Raw genomic sequence first — 18,293 nt, forward strand, 5'->3', positions numbered from 1 at the left:
AAAAAAATTCTAAAAATCAACGGTAATCTATAAAGACATGAAAGTTGCACTTCGCCTCACTAAAATTGAATAGGTTACAAAACTGAATAGGCACCCTGAAATTGTGCATATGGAAACTGTGCATACGAAATATTGCATATGAAAAAAACCGAAATAATGCATATATGCACAGTTTCAGTTGATAACAGCAATAAGGCATAAGAGAAAAAACCGAAATTATGCATATGCACACTTTCGTTTGAAAACCGAAATAATGCATATGACAAAAACCGAAATAATGCATACATGCACAGTTTCGCTTGAAAACGGAAATAATGCATATAAGAAAAACGAAGTAATGCATTCATGCACAGTTTCGGTTGAAAACCGAAATAATGCATATAAGAAAAACGAAGTAATGCATATATGCACAGTTTCGGTTGAAAACCGCAATAACGCATATGACAAAAACCGAAAAAATGCATATGTCAAAAACCGAAATAGTGCATATATGCACAGTTTCGAATCAAAACGGAAGTAATGCATATGAGAAAATCCCGAAATTTTGCATATGCACACTTTCAGTTGAAAACCTTAATAATGCATATGTGAAAAACGAAGTAATGCATACATGCACAGTTTCGGTTTAAACCCGAAATAATGCATACATATGTGAAAAACGAAGTAATGCAGACTTGCACAGTTTCGGTTGAAACCCGAAGTAATGCATATGGATAAAACGAAGTAATGCATACATGCACAGTTTCGGTTGACAACCGAAATAATGCATATGGCTCATTCCACGGTAATCGATACCGAATGAAACGAAAATAAACTTAAGAATTTGACTGTATTATTTCTAGTAAGTAAGAGTAAATACATCTAACTTTAAAAACTGAAAGCCGAAATTCCGAAATTTATCTCAAAATCAGATATTTTTTTACTTTAGGTTGTACCATTTACAAACCCATATGAGGGGTTAATTTTTTCAAAATTTACAAGACTCATTTTCGTAGTCTATTATCTTTTTGCATTGTTTAAGCCGTCAGTGGAGAGAAAAATTCGTTAGCATTGTAACGGCGTAATTTTAAAATTTTTCGGGCAAGTACTAAAGATTTTGTTATATGTATATTGAAGCAAAGCATATTTCAGTGTCACGCCCGTCACAAAATACACAAAATCATGATACAAAAAAGAAGGTAGTTCCATTTAACCCTAGAATACTAATGGTGCCAACACTCACCAACGTGTATGTACGCCGTGTCTGTTTGACGTAGCAACATATAAAATTTACTATTGATAGAGAGAGAGAGAAGCACGCTCTCATATATTTGATCGTGTCAGCTGACACGTTAACGTACGTGAGTGTGGCTCACACGATCAAACTTATGAGAGCGCCATGTAAATGAAAACTCACCACCGTGTACGTGCGACGGTTACGCGTGCTTCTCTCTCTCTCTATCAACAGTAAATTTTATATGTTGCTACGTCAAACAGACACGGCCTACGTACACGTCGGTGAGTGTGGGCACCTTAACGTTCGCCTGTGAGGCGGAAGGAATTCGGTTTCCGCGCGATATTTCAGGAACGCTTTTAATGATCAAAGTAAACGTTCGCGCCAACTCAGCTTAGCGCTGTACAAGGCTGTTAGCAAACGCACATTGTACAGTGGCCTTGCGCGGCTGAGTTCCACGCCCTCTTGACGCCTGACAGGTGAACGTTAGTAGTAAAGGTAATTTTGTTTGCTGTAAATACTTATTTCAGTTTTTAACATGTTTGTTGGCAATTTTCTGTTTTGAACTTAATTTTTTGTTTACTTTTCGAGAGGGGTACCTATGAAGAACAAGTTCTAAAATGGTTGGAAGAAATATCGTTGAATGGAACCGATAGTGAGAACAATTTGGAAGAAGATTTCAGTGAATGCGCCTTATGAATAAAAACTAAGCAGTTGCTTTTTCTTAAGATTTGAAACCTTTTGCTTGATTTATTCGAATAACTTTACGTAAAGGATCTGAAATTTTAAGAAAAAAGCATTGCTTAGTTTTTATTCATAAGTCCCAATGTGATAAAAAAAAGTCGATTTAAATTTTAAGTACAGGTCACAATAGAAAAGATAAACAACTAATTCCTTTTAAGTGTGAAAGTAAATACGAATAACTTTAAGATAATTTATGGATTGTTTGAGTGCGTGCCTTTAAATGTTTTTTTAAATTTTTTAAAATGACCCCTTTCAAAAAGATTATAAAATATGTGTTATTTTCAATACGAATTATTTTTATTAATATTAAAAAAATTATTAAATTATTTTATTTTTTTACTTTAAAAACATATGAAATATGTTTAAGCCCATTTTTTAAACAAATTTAAGGTTTTAGAAAGACAGAATTTGTACTTTTTTTCAAAGTAGCCTCACAGGCGAACGTTAGTATTAAAGGAATAAAAAATAAGGTTAGTATTCTAGGGTTAATGACATTCGTTGTTGTTGTTAACCATTTGACTTTTAATAAAATTATGACATTTCATCAAATTCATGCTACCTGATCACTAGAAGAAATATTTTTTTTTAAAGCAGAAGATTTTATCAGTACATTCAAAGATGTGGAATATGATGGACTTGAAATTTATGGCAGCTACATAATTTCGAAAATGGGGTTGACGATTAGGTTTCAGACTTTGTACTTTAAACGACGATATGTTAATTGTTTAGCGGTCTATTTTAAAATTAAAAGAACAATTACCATGAAGTCTTCTTTAATTCTTTATATCAGAGACATAACTATTATAAGAGAAAAGAATAAAAGTCAATCAATAATCACTATATTAAGATAAATATTTTTCGAGTAATCTATAATTATTATTCAAGGACTTATATTATAAAAGTCCTTTCATACTAATTATAAGAGAGAAAAATATGTTTAAGTCTTCAAAGACTTTTATTTTAAGACTTATATTATAAAAGTCCTCATAATAATTATGAGCGTGAAAAAATTTTTTAAGTCTTAAAAGACGGGAGTATTTCAGGATTAGTTGGGGACCAGTTCGGGGCTAAGTGGGGCCCAGTTCGGGACTAGTAGTTTGGTCCCAGTTGGGGCTCATAATTATTATCAAAAGACTCAAGTAATAAATAAGTCTCTAATAAAAGTCTTTGAAGATTTAAAAATATTTATCTCAATGATAATTATTATGACAAAACTTATAATATAAGTCTCAAAATAAAAGTCATTGAAGACTTAAAAATATTTATCTCGCTGATAATTATTTTGAAAAGACTTCTGTCCAAGGGTTAACGTAGTAATACTGCTGCGCTCACCTAGAGGTTAAAGGGTGCCCGCTCACCTAAAGGTTAAAGGCGCCCGCTAGGTCTGCTCATCATGATTTCCCTTTGCATCACTTTCGCTGCAGTCCGTTCAAGCTGGTTTGCCATGCATACACCCGATTTACATGATTCAAGTACTTGAAAGCAATTTTTGCTCTTTTGTGTTTTCTATTTGCTTTTACACGTTTCAATTCTGTTGAATTAAAGTTTTTGGTTCTTTAAATGGGAAGCAACGAAAATGCCAAAAGCAAAGCAAGAAAGTTGAAACGACTTGACGGTACAGACGCATGTGTACTCGTCCCTTTTCTTCTCACTCCCTCTCTTCCACAATACTTGAACTGTGTAAGAGCAGTCATATTCTATTGTCGCTTATGTACAATAAGTTATAGTTACCTAGCTGTTTGTTACATTCTATTGTGGCTTATGTACTATAATAATTAGTTACCTAGCTGCTAAGCGAACCGATATGTGGAAATTTGTTCGCAATAACAAAACATGTATGTACATGCACAGGTTTAAAGTTAAAAAACAGTACATTGTAATTCTATATAATAGTATAAATTCAGCTAAACCTAAAATAAAGAAAGGAGTTCGAGATCAGTGGTCAGCTAGAATAGCCGCGCGCCTTATCATTTTCTTGGCTTTTATTAATAGGTTTCAAAAACGCTTGCCATCTCCGAACATTTGGTGACCCCGACGTAATCCTCTCACGTTTTCGTTTCTCGCTTAACTAATCGATTAGTAATTGTTCGCATAGTAAAGCATCGTTTTCGAATACCCCGCATCAAATTATCGCATTCAATTTGATGCTTATTAAAAAATTATAATTATTACAATTAGCATCCCGTTGAAAATCGTTTCTAATTATCGGGCCACCAGTGTAGGTGCACAAACGCGCGTTTGGCAGCGGCACAATAGTTAGTGCTAAAATTGCGTCGCATATTTCGTTTCTACAAGCAAACGAAGGCACGCATTAGGTAGCAGTGCACTTGTGGCTGGATACACCCCGTGGCATTTCCTTTTGGAAGCAACCGACTCCAAGTTGAAGTAAAGCAAAATGCCAAAACCGCACAAGAGGCGTGATACAAGCGATCTAGGAGAAAGTTCAAGCGACATGTTTTTGAAAAGAAAAAGTGTATGGTTCCTGAAACAAATCAGCATACTGAAGGTCAAAGCGGACGCGAACAACTTTCAACACCTTGATGAATCAACTTTGGCGGTGCAGTTAGAGCAACTCGACAGGCTTCAAACGCAAGTCGAAGAAGCCTAGTCGCAACTTGAGAGGGAAGACGTAACGGAAATCGAAAGTGAAGCAAGGATGCAATTTTAGGAGGCATACGTATCCATAAAGGCAAGCATAACCAAGATACTTGGCACACGCTCGATCTCATGTGCTCGATCATCTACGCGAAAACATTCTATGATAGACGAGCTAGGAGTGCACACGTCGTCGTGTCCAATTAAATCGCGCTTGCCGGTTTCGCAGTTACCCCGATTTAGAGGAGTAACCACAGAGAGGCCAGACTTTTGGGCCATGTTTCATGTCATCGTCGATCAAGAACCGGTGTTGAACATCGAGAAGTTCAGCACTTGAGGTCATGCCTATCCGGTGTCGTATTGGATGCTATCCGCTCGTTGGAAATTATTGCGGAAAACTACGAAAAGGCGGTAAAAGTATTAAAGGTACGATTTGTTATTAAGAGAGTTCAATTGCAGGCTCACATCAAAGACATTTTCGGGTTGAAGAAGGTGCCTGATGGTTCGGCCGTTTGCTTGCGGGAGCTCAGCGACAAGATCAGCAGTCATCTGCGTGCATTACAAACTATTGCTGCAAATGAAGAGTTGTTATATGGTTTGCTTACGCATTTAGTTATAAGCACGGCAGATACTAGCACCCAAGTGAAATGGGAAGAGGAAGCTGCGACTCAAAATTTGCATTCGTGGGTTCTCGTTGCCGCTTTTTTGGAAAGGAGAGTGCGAATCTTGGAAAGCGTTACTACCATCACTGCAGGCTCCTCAAAACAGGTGATAAGTAGAAAAATTAATCGTAACCAATCGTTCGTTACTACTAGCCCTATCAAAAATTGCATATTTTGTAATGCGACTGAGCACACAATCCCCACTTGCTCACTTTTCCTAAACCTTTCACCTTCCTTGCGCTTTCAAGAAGCCAAAAAGCTGCAACTTTGCATCAATTGTCTAAAAAAGGGACATATGGTTAAAAATTGTAAGTCCGGCAACTGCAAACAGTGCTCCACTAAGCACAACACACTTCTTCATTTATCGCAATCTTCGTAAGCGATTTCGCAAAACATGAGTGCACCTTCCGGCGCCAAAGCAGCGCTTGTCGCTGACTCCAAGCAAACTTTTCACTCATCCCCTAAGGGAGTAACTATGCTAGCCACTGCCATTGTGATGTTAAAAAGCCGTCAATTACCTTCGTACCGTGTAGGGCCTTACTTGACTCCGCCTCGCAACTTCATTGCATAACGGCAAACATGGCCAACCAGCTGCAAATTAAGAAATCTAAGGCCACTACTCACATTTCCGGAACTGGGCAGTCAGACATATTGTCGAGTGAGAGTGCAACTACGCTATTGCAATCCGTCGATCGAACATATGAAACATCTATCTCAGCCGTGGTTGTGCCAACCATAACCACATATCAACCGGAAAATTCCAGAAAATATCTCCTTAGCAGATCCATTCTTCTTCAAGCCCCAGAAAATTGATCTTTTGATCGGAGCAAGTCTGTTTTTCGAGCTACTATGCGTGGGACAAATTCGCCTGAGCAAAAACCTGCCGGTACCGCAAAAAACGAGACTAGGTTGGGTCGTGTCAGGGAATTTCGATTTGACCTCCCCTAAATCCGTGCACTGCGCAGTTGCTGTTGAGAAGTCCGCTTCTGACGGAATAGACTGCACCCTGAACGATTTAGTCAAGCGGTTTTGGGAGGTAGAAGGTCACACTACTGAAAATGTAAAGCGAACTAAAGAGGACTTGGCTTGTGAGGAACACTTCATCAACAATTATCGTCGAGTGAGCTCAGGGGAATATTCAGTTAGTTTGCCCTTTAAATCAAGCCCTTCGCAATTAGGCGACTCTTATTCGCAAGCAGTTCGTCGATTCCAAAATCTCGAGAAAATATTCGCACATAAACCTGATTTAAAGAAGCAATACTCTGCGTTCTTAACTGAATATGCTCAGCTTGAGCATATGTCTCTGGTAAAAGTTATTCCTACTGGGGTGCGCACCAACTTCTTACCTCATCATTGCATATTGAAGGCAGAAAGCTCCACCACAAAATTGCGCGTAGTCTTTGATGCGTGTGCTCCCACCAGCTCCGGATTCTCATTAAACGACATTTTGATATCGGGTCCTACGAAACAACCCAAATTGATTGATACTCTGTTAAGATTTCGATCTCATAAATTCGCCTTAACGGCCGACATTAGCAAAATGTTTCGCTGGGTTAAGATATCTAAATTTGATAGTTTTCTGCAATGCATATTATGGCGCGACAAGCCCGATCAAGAATTCAATATTTACAAACTCGACACCGTAATGTATGGTACTAAGCCCGCTGCGTTTCTGGCCATGCGGGCAATGTAGCAGCTTGCAATTGATGAGGCAAGCAACTACCCTCTCGGTTCAGAAATTGTTTCTCGCGATTTCTATGTCGATGATTTAATATCAGGTGGTAGATCTGAAGATGAAGTCGTGCAAATAATGACGCAGACGTTACAGCTTTTAAAAAGGGGGAATTTCGTCTTAAGAAAGTGGTGCTCAAACAGCGCAAGCATTTTGCAAAATGTCGACCCAGCGCATCGTGAGCAATTTTTGAAGTTCGGTGACGGCAGCGATATTACCAAGGCGCTAGGGCTGCCATGGGAGCCTAAAGGCGATCGCCTTCTCTTCCTCTGGGATTCATTTCCTGAACCATTGCGGGCCACGAAGCGCAACGTGTTGTCGGTAACTGCTAGGTTTTATGATCAGCTTGGTCTCATTGGCCCCATTGTGCTAAAGCAGTGATTCCCAAAGTGGTCCAGGTGCACCCCCAGGGGTCCACGGGAGACTCGACGGGGGTCTACGTTGGCATGAAAGAAATAGGGGGGGGGGGTCCACGAGTTGGAAGTGGGGGTCCACGAAAATTTATCTGGTTTCGATAGGAAAGAACCAAATTGGTAGCTTGATAGCCTCTTATTTAACTTAAATTTTTTTGAGTGTTTTATAGTGCTCTTGATGCACTGCTACACTTACCGTCGCTTTGTGTTTTCATACGTGGGGAAGCCTTAAATTCCACCTGCAGACTAAAAAGAAACGGATGTTGGTATAACACTGAGTGAGGCGAGGCGAAAATGGCTGGCGACAGAGATTTGAGGCTGTATGCTGGTTTTATTCCAGTACTGAGCCCGTAATCACACATTTTGGAATCTTCACTGATGACTCCAGAACTGACTCTGGGTCAGGATCTGGAGTGGTTTTCGACGTTAATGGGGATAAGCTTCCGCCTTCCAGGCCGAAGTATTTGCAATGCTCAAAGCGATGGACTACGTGGTGGAAATAGGTGGAGGAGTTTACGTGTCTGCAGTGATAGCCAAGCTGCACTTAAGGCATTGGAACTTCCAAACTAGTTCGGCACTGAAAGTCTCGACTAAATTATGTTGGTAAACATAACGAGCTTGCTTTACTCTGGGTGCCAGGTCCCTCGGGAGTACCTGGTAATGAGAGATCAGATAATTTGGCCACGGTTGGTTTAGACCAGGCATTCCTTGATCCGCAACCAGTTGCAGCACTCCACACTTTGGCCATCGAGGCCACCATCAGAAACGGTGAATACTTCGCTCAGCAATGGCTGGGAGGCATCGAGGGATACAGGTGGGCAAAACTCATGTTGCCTTCAATCTAGAAAGGTCTATCTCGTTTTTTGCTCTCACTGAGCAGACGGGAGCGATATAAATGAAAATGGTGCCATCAACAAAAATTTACTATTTTACAAATACGCCGCATGCAAATTCATGAGTGAGCCGAAGTGAGTTTATGGTGAAGATAATGTAAATAACGCTAGCTCTCGACCTGCTCTTAAAAAATATAACTCCTCAGAATGAGAGAGTACTTTAATAACTTTACGAGCTCTGTTTCTACAACTTGGAAGTGTGTAATCACATTAAATATATTAATAAATAGAATACGAGAAAATATTTTATTCTTATTTTTGCCACTCCGACTTTAGTTTTGGATTTCATCCCAGATGTAAATTAAAATCGTTGGACATAATCTTCAAATTTTTTGACGAGCTTTGGGAATATGTTAGAAATGTTGCAGCAGAGGGTCCACCGAAACCAGTAAAGGTTTGAAAGGGGTCTACGAGAAAAAAAGTTTGGGAACCTCTGTGCTTAAGGCTAAGGTGTTTTTGCAAAGTCTGTGGAAGGATAAACTAGCCTGGGACGAAAGCATTCCTCAGTCATTGCACTTCGCCTGGAATCGACTCTGCGCAAATTTAAGCTTTGTTGAAAAAATTAGCTTCCCTCGTTTTGTTGGACTTGATGCAGATAACATTCAAATACACGGATTCTGCGATGCCAGCATGGTAGCCTATGGAGCCTGCGCTTACATTCGAGCGAAAAATGGGGCCGAGGTTCGAACGACGTTGCTCTGCTCCAAATCTCGCGTTGCACCTTTAAAAACGCTCACGATTCCGAAATTAGAGTTGTGCACTGCAATGTTGTTAGCCGAATTGTTACATGCCATTCAAGGTTTGGGTCTGTGTCATGGAGGCATGTTCCCACCGAACTCAATCCAGCAGACATCTTGTCGAAAGGAGCCTCGGCCAAGGAACTTGATGCATCCACGCTATGGAAGGAAGGTCCCGCTTATCTAAAGGAGCATGAATCCAGATGGCCCCAAATGAGGCAAGTAGACTACACATCACTAGAAAGAAGAAGACTATGTTGATTGCCTCAACCAAAGTCATCGACTATTCAACTAATTGCAAATACATAAATAATTTTCGGTCGATGCAAATAATTTATGCCTACATTAATCGTTTCTTAAAAATTAAGTCCAACAATCGATGGGGATCTTCTCAACTAAGTCTAGAAGAAATTGAAGCAGGAACTCACTTGCTCCTTCGTATAGTCCAAAGAGCTGCCATGACCCTCGAATACAGCGAACTGGAGGCTGGGCGCGTAGTCAGTTCTTCAAGCAAGATAAGCTCACTGAGCCCATTTCTAGACAATACCGGGCTAATATGGGTTGGTGGGCGTCTTCAGAATGCAGCACTAAGTTTCAACGCAAAGCACCCAGTAGCATCGTGCTACCAAGGCATCACCCACTCACAAACAGCATCATTGAGCACTTTCACCGAAAGCTGTTACATGCTGGGCCATTCGGTTGCAGTATTGGCCAATTGGAGGAAGAAATAAATAAAAGCTTATAAAAACGTGGCTGGTGTACTCAACAAATGCGTACCAAACCAATAGTCATGCGGCACATTATGGGTAACCTACCAGCCAAGCGAGTACATATTCAACGCCCATTCTACACCACTGGAATAGACTTTTGCGGCCCATTCGGCTGCAAGGCGGAAGTGCGGAATAGGCCAGCTACGAAATGGTACATTTGCGTGTTTATATGTTTCGCAACAAAGGCTACTCATTTGGAGTTAGTCAAAGACATGTCCACGGACTCGTTCTTAGCCGCACTAAAACGATTCATTTGTTTGCGTGGGCAACCTAGGGTTATCTGGTCAGATAACGCTACTAATTTCGTCGGCGCGAAAAATGAGCTGAAAGAGATTCGTGCGCTGCTGCTTAGTGAACAACACACTAGCAAAGTTCGCAAAAAATGCCTTGACGACGGCATCGACTGGCGCTTCATACCACCACGATCGCCTCATTTTGACGGCCTTTGGGAGGCCGCAGTCAAGGCCGCAAAATATCATCTTCGCAGAGCAATTGGCTCTATCGTTCTCGGCTGCGCAGAATTTAGGACACTTGTGTGTCAAATCACTGCTATTATAAATTCCAGACCTCTTTGTCCCATTTCAGAAAGCCCAGAGGACTTGCACGTTTTGACTCCGGCCCAATTTCTTTCTGGTGGGGCACTCACAGCCATAGCAGAGCCCGACTTGTCAAATATCGAACTTAGTCGTTTAGGTCGGTGGCAGCAAACTTGTCGCATACAACAACCCTTTTGGAGGTCATGGAGCACGGCCTACCTAACGCTGTTGCAAGACCGCGGAAAGTGGCGTACGAAAACACCAAACATTCCACCCAAAGCACTAGTCGTAATACAGGATGACAACAATCCACGCATGAAGTGGCAAATGGACGCGTCATCGATACGGTCAAAGGAAAGGATGATGTGGTTCGCGTTGCTATCATCAAGAATAGCACTGGCGTCACTCGACGGGCAATCACAAAGCTATGCCTACTGCCAGTGGATGACGTTAAAAGCTCTCAAGGCTCTCAACGGAGGGAGGGTGTCCAAGGGTTAACGTAGTAATACTGCTGCGCTCACCATGATGATTTGCCTTTGCCTCACTTTCGCTGCAGTCCGTTCAAGTTGGTTTGCCATGCATACACCCGATTTACATGATTCAAGTACTTGAAAGCAATTCTTGCTCATTCTCTTTTGTGTTTTCTATTTGCTTTTACACGTTTCAATTCTGTTGAATTCAAGTTTTTGTTCTTTAAGTGGGAAGCAACGAAAATGCCAAAAGCAAAGCAAGAAAGTTGAAACGACTTGACGGTACAGACGCATGTGTTCTCGTCCCTTTTCTTCTCACCCCCTCTCTTCCACATGCGAGCAGAATCTATATATAAATACACCACAAGAAAATTTTGCAATCCCTTTTTTGAAGGCACCGTTCGCTCGATTTCAATGAAGCATACACCGATTTAAAGGATATAACTTGCTCTAATCGAGAAATGTTAATCCTGATACATAGGGGGCGTGGCATCTGACATATAGACTAAAATGTGAAAACCACTATATCTCTAAAACCAATTTTGCTGGAGAACTGAAACTTAGCACAGATGCATAGATTCTAAATACCCTACTTACGGCGAAAAGTGATAGATTTTGGAAAAGGAGGCGTGGCACCTCCCACACATACTGAAATTCTCCTATCGCTTTTCCCTGGAACCGCTTATGCTAACGTCCTGAAATTTAACACAGCCACATATGTCATCAATACCGTACTTATGGCGAAAAGTGGTGAATAATGGAAAAGGGGGCGTGGCACCGCCCATACCAACTGAAATTCTCATATCGCTAATCTCTGAAACTGTTAATGCTAACTTCCTGAAATTTGACACAGCCACATATGCTATCAATACCGTACTTACGGCGAAAATTTCTAGATTTTGGAAAAGGGGGCGTGGCACCTCCCATACAAACTGACATTCTCATATTATTTTCCTCTGGATTCGCTTATGCTAACGCCTTGAAATTCGACACAGCTATTAACGCTATCAATAACGTGCTTAAGGCGAAAAGCGGTAGATATTGAAAAAGGGGGCGAGGCACCTCCCATACAAGCTGAACTTCGCATTTCGCTTATCTGTGTAACCGCTTATGCTAACGTTCTGAAATTTGACACAGCTGCATATGTTATCATTACCGAACTTATGGCGAAAAGTGGTGTGTATTCGAAAGGGGGATGAGGCACTTCGCATACAAAGTGCAATTTCCATATCGCTTATATCTGGAACCACTTGTGATAGATAAGGTAATGGAATTTGATACATGTACTATATACATTTAAAATGGCAAGAATCATTCAATTGGGAACCATTTCCTACCAGATTTCTAAATCGCATTGAATGATTGTTAATTTGTGTAATGATTTTTGAAAGGATCAGTGTGTTTGTCTTCCGATAGGTGGCGCAGGGATTGAGAGTATAGATGGGCATGGGACTAAATATTAAGTCCCGATCCCGCCCATCCCGAAATTCAATTTTTAACTTCCGAATCCGCTCATCCCGACGTTTTTCTGAATTGTACTGCGGGCCCGGGGCCACGAAATCTATCTCTAAAAAAATTCACATGTCTTTCAAATTTATTTTAAATAAAAAAAATTGTATGAAAGATCTGGCATCCTCCAATTATTTTGTTTTGCTTTGCTGTTCGTTTTCGTCTCAATAAAACATAAAAAGTGCATATTTTATAGAAATTTTTTAAGGAAGATTTTCTGAATTCGCGGAAGTTGCGGTTTTATCGGGAGTATCGGGAAAGGATTTTGATCCCGTTCCGTTCGTTAAATTTTTACAGACCTTCCCGATACCGCCCATCTTTAATCAGTACCGTGGGTCCCGATATAATAGCAACATAAAATTTGGTGCAATTCGGTAGCCCAATCATGTGATGCAAAAATATTGGGCTTTAGGCCCAATCTTGACAAAAAACCGTGTAAAACCGCCGCTAGAGAAGGAAATATTATATTTTGTTTTACACCTTCAAGGTACTTAACCTTCACCGATTCTGATGAAAAGAATGAAGAGTTTATGCAGACCAGACCAATATAATCGAAAAAAGTATTTACAGTCTGGATTGGTATTTGTTTAACATAATAGTCAGTGAGGAACCGTTAGGCATCTCATCTATACATACAAATACATACATATGCATATTTTTTGTAAATGGAAATTGAGGTTTCTTTCTCGGTATAATTTCGAAAGCTACTAAGAAATTTGGTTTTAAGTTTTCCTATAAATTCGCTATACATTTTGGTGGTGGACTTCAAAATCGTCATTAGCATAAAGGAGTCAATATTGGTGATAAATAAAATTTAAAAGTGTATGAAAAAATGTCGAATTTCGACAACTGGGCGATACTAGTTGAATTCAATACTTGAACTGTGTAAAAGCAGTCATATTCTATTGTCGCTTATGTACTATACGCTATAGTTACCTAGCTGTTTGTCACATTCTATTGTCGCTTATGTACTATAATAATTAGTTACCTAGCTGCTAAGTGAACCGATATGTGGAAATTTGTTCGCAATAACAAAACATGTATGTACATGCACAGGTTTAAAGTTAAAAAAGAGTACATTGTAATTCTATGTAATAGTATAAATTCAGCTAAACCTAAAATAAAGAAAGGAGTTCGAGATCAGTGGTCAGCTAGAATAGCCACGTGCCTTATAATTTTCTTGGCTTTTATTAATAGGTGGCAAAAACGCTTGCCATCTCCGAACAACTTCTATTATATAAGTCTTAAAATAATAGTTATCGATGACTTAAAAAATTTCTCACACATAATTATTATCAAAAGACTTTTATAATTCTTACGAAAATTTTCATGACTTTTTTAAAACTCCACCATGAAATAACTATTATTCTGGGTCTCTGCTTTATATTTAATATATATTTTTAATAAAATTAATGCGAGCTACGTAAGTAAAAAAATACCAAGCACTGATAATGGGTTTTGATTTGAAATATTATTACATTGCAGTGGCGTAGACAGGATTTGGCTTTGGGGGGGGGGGAAGAAAAAAAAATTTCCATCGATAACTTAAATCTGTGACACACATGGCTAGAGGCGTCGCCTGAGTGCATTCTTTCATATATTTATGTATGTGCCAGTTTGACCGTTATATATTTTTTATCTACTCGTTTATTCTATAGGGTCTTCATGCTTTATTTAAATTTAAGAAATTAAATTACTATACCGTTTTAAAAATCTGAAAATTCACTGCGGGAAATTTTTTTATTCTCTTTTTGTCTTCGCCTTCTCGTTTTTGCCTTTATATGTTTTGAAAAAAGGTTTTGAACGAACCATTATATCACATTCCTAGGCAAGTTTTGAAAGAATATTTTCGATACTAAATTTTATTAAAACAAAATGTCGAAATCAGCTTCATATAGAAACAGTGTCATCGTTAATTAAGAAAGAGATGTTCTTAAATATCAGAACTTTACGACACTCTCATATTGACTAGATTTGACTATTTATTTTATTATATTTTAATTTGAATTATTTGTTTATAAAAATATAGTTTATTCCTTAACAAACACTAAATGAAAATAAGTTTAATCCTTGAACAACATTAAAAAAAATCGACAAACTTTCGTAAAAATTTCGAACTTTCTATTTCAATTTTATCTCTTAATATTTTGCAGTTTTTTGGCTCATTCAATTTTAGTCTAATAAAGTGCAAATTTAAAGTAGCTGTGATTTACAGTTGGTGTATGGCATATTTTGGACGACGTCGGTAATTTTCTTCCATATTATATAAATATGTTCGACGATTTTTTTAATGAAGAAAATGAGCAACGCCTTCATCAAAAAAAATATAAATATTAAAAATCAAGGATAAGTCGCAGCTATGTATTTTAAACTTGCGCTTTATTTGAATTGATCGGGCTAAAAAACTGCATACTCAAAATATGTATTTCTAGGAAATCTAATTAATAAGCTTTACGAAAGTTTGTTGATTTTTTTAATGTTGCGCAAAGATTTAACTTTGGATTTATACGGGTTTTGTTAAAGTTTAAACTGCATTTTTATAAACAAATAATTAAAATTATATAATTCTAAGATAAATGGCGAATCTAGTTAACATGTATCATGGTTGATAGTATCGATAGTTTGTCAGCCCTAAGCTCTACTGTATGGTGACGTGAAATAACGTCAATGGAATTAGTGTCACTGACATTAACACACAGACCAAAAGTGAAGTAAGTGAAGAATTGTGGAAATTGTGTCATTGACATTAATACATAATTGAAAAGTGAATTGATGTCAGAATGTTAAAAATCATGCAACCTTTATGGTGATAACGTCCGTGGACACTATTTCTTATCGTCCATAGACAATAGTACAGGGTGGGTCAAATAAGACCTACCAATGTTAAACACATATATCCTCTTTATTTTTATACCCGAGCGCACTTGTGCACAAGGGTATTACATATAACCAGGGAACGGATTTTATGGAAATTGCCTTTTTTTCTGCTAAAGAGATAGAGTATATTCGATTGAGAATGTCCACGATTTAGCTTTCCCTGATTCCATATATACACATTTGATGTTGCCTTTTTTTGCCTTTTTTAAGATATTTGCCTTTTTTTGCCTTTTCTACCTTTAAAAAAGTGATTATAGCATTTACAATTTTTTTTTTAAGATTAAAAATTATACACATGCCCATTCGGCTTATAGAAGCGCAGGGACCTCTTGCCAAATTGGTGTTGGAAAAATTCAAAGCCGTTTTCTCAGCTCACGTAGGCTTGGAGATAATAAGGGGTGTGGATAAGATTGTAAAGGGCGAGGAAAACGCCCTTATTCCTGATAATATGAACGTTTCAAACGTTCCATATTTAAATTGGGCTCCACTTGTATCAACTTACGTCGGCGCACATTTAGTACATTCAAGGCTTTTCTTCGCGAAAATCGAATTAAAATGCTGCCAGAAAACTTCAAAATGCATGTTGTTGTTGTTGTTGTAGCGGCTACAACAACCCCGCCCAGGACGGTTGGTATCTCAGTCGTTGTCGTCAAGTTCCACTAACGGCAACTCTAGGAAGCGTGCAGCTTCTGTGGGGTTGGTCCACAGGGACAAGGCCGTTAGGGTTGTCGGGTTTTCCGGGCATGCGAAGAGATGCTTCGAGTCATGTGGGGTCTCTCCGCATGCCGGACACTCATTCGGCACATCCTCATTCAATCTACTCAGGTAGGAGTTTAACCTGCTGCAGTAGCCGGAGCGAAGTTGGGCTAGTGTTGTACGCGTCTCCCGAGGCAGATGAAGCTCCGTCTCGTCTGTGTCCGGGGGCGGTATGCCTAGAACGGCATTCACAGGTCTGGAGTCTACATAACTCGAGACTGACTCCCTGTGAATGCCGTTCAGGGCCTGTCGGTAAGCAGTCGGGTCCAGAGGTTGCTTGATGAACCTCTGGACTTCGTCCGTCAGTTCATATAGATGCCTCCTGACGTGCCTAGGCGAGGGCTCCTCTGCAAGCAGCTGTCTGTTTGGGTGGCCACTTCTGTGGCTCCCGATCAGGAACTGCTTGCAGAGCATTATATTGTGCTCCTTTACGGGGAGCATTTGCGCCTTCCATGAAGATGGTGTTCGGGCGACATCAGGAGGCATCCTGTCGCTGTCCTGAGTGCGGTGTTCTGTGCCGCATCTTCAAAATGCATCTTGTGGTTCAATGTTACTACAACTATTCAGATTAAAGTTTTATGAGTTAGAAACTCGAAAGGATAAAATATTCAAAGATTCAAAGTACTAATTTTTCATATAATGAAATACCTAGTGCCTTTTCCTGCCTTTTTCGCTATTTTATTTTGCCTTTTCCAGCCTATTTCGTTATTTTATTTTGCCTTTTTTATAGGTTTTTAGGTCCTAAGAATCCGTTCCCTGCATATAACTTTCTTCGCATAACGGTTGTTTGTAACAGCCAAAACGAATCGAGATAGATATAGACTAATGTATACATAAATGCTCAGAATGAAAAGAGAAATCGATCCGTCCGTCCGTCTGTCCGTCTGCCCGTGTACACGATATGCCAATTAAATTTGGTAAGTAGGTGGCCCTTAATCCAAGGTAGGCTGGGAATGCAAATGGGCGAGGTCGGGCAATAACCACGCCCACCTCCCATATAACGATATTTTCGAAATATGCAAAAACTAAGATATTTCCGCAAATACTGGATCCAAATTGTTGAAAGTTCGTATTTGAAGTAGAATTTTGGCATAAAATAAGGATTACATGTCTAAATAACACAGGTCAACTCAACACACACAACCTCAACACAGGAATTCAACACACACAAACTAAACACACACCAACTGAACACATATCAACTCAACACACACTTGTTCAACACATGTGTTGGGTATTGTAAAGATCGATATTTGACGGTCTTCTTTCTGCGTAGGCGGCCTTCGGCCGCACTAAGATGTTATAACCCTCACAAAGTAGAATTCTCTTTCTGTTTTGCGAAGAAAAGGGGCTAACACCTTTTGCAGAGAACACCTTTCTGCGTAGGCGGCCTTCGGCCGCGCTTAGGGATTATAACCCTCACAAAGTAGAATTCTCTTTCTGTTTTGCGACGAAAACAGGCTGAACACCTTTTGCAGAGAACACCTTTCTGCGTAGGCGGCCTTCGGCCACGCTTAGGGATTATAACCCTCACAAAGTAGAATTCTCTTTCTGTTTTGCGACGAAAAGAGGCTGAACACCTTTTTCAGAGAACACCTTTCTGCGTAGGCGGCCTTCGGCCGCGCTTAGGGATTATAACCCTCACTAAGTAGAATTCTCTTTCTGTTTTGCGAAGAAAAGGGCTGAACAACTTTTGCAGAGAACACATTTCTGCGTAGGGCCTGTGCCAATCAGTAGAAAAGTTCTATGATGAGAAAATTTTACATTTCTGCTGTGCCAATTCGTAACTTTTTACTGCTGGAAATTTTTGACAGTTGCTTTGATGCAGAAGAAGGCTATTGAGTCAGCAGTTAATATAATGCAACAATTATAGAGAAAATATTTGCCTTTGCTGATTTCAGTTCTTTTGGTACTGAAATCCATGTATTTATTATACCTTTAAGCAATAACCACTAATTTTTCTCTAATATCCACTAGCTTTGGTTTTCTTTAATTTATGTGTATAGATGCCTTGTTCTGTATTCTTCATGATATTAGATTTGTTTCTTTACAGATAATTATCACTATTTTTTGCTGGAAAGCGTTTCTTAACCCAAAAAACTAGCGGCTTTCGTTCTTACGCTCTTCTTTTTTTGCCTCTCCTGATAACACAGGTCTGCAAAAAAATGGGTTCGGAATGTTCTATAAAAGTGTAGTGTCATTTCCGAAGTAATTTTTTGCGTAGAATCCGAATCCGGGGTTTAAATTGCTCTATCACGTCAGGACTTTGAGATATCCTAACCTAAAAGTGCAAAAAACGCTGTTTTTCCCCATTTTTGAGGTTATGTAGCTACGAAGATTTTGCTCTTCATAAAAAAGTAAACGTGGTATTTTAAAGTATAAGTCT

General features: G+C 39.3%; 1 protein-coding gene across 1 annotated transcript in view; it reads left to right on the plus strand.

Moving 5' to 3' along the window:
• LOC118734350 (MAP kinase-activating death domain protein-like) overlaps positions 1-18,293 on the plus strand; it is a gene marked incomplete at its 3' end in the record, with an annotated part of 178,888 nt that overhangs the window by 34,668 nt on the left and 125,927 nt on the right.

The sequence above is a fragment of the Rhagoletis pomonella genome, unplaced genomic scaffold (assembly GCF_013731165.1).
Source record: "Rhagoletis pomonella isolate Grant_MI unplaced genomic scaffold, Rhpom_1.0 Rhpom_scaffold_00002, whole genome shotgun sequence".
NCBI classification, from domain to species: domain Eukaryota; kingdom Metazoa; phylum Arthropoda; class Insecta; order Diptera; family Tephritidae; genus Rhagoletis; species Rhagoletis pomonella.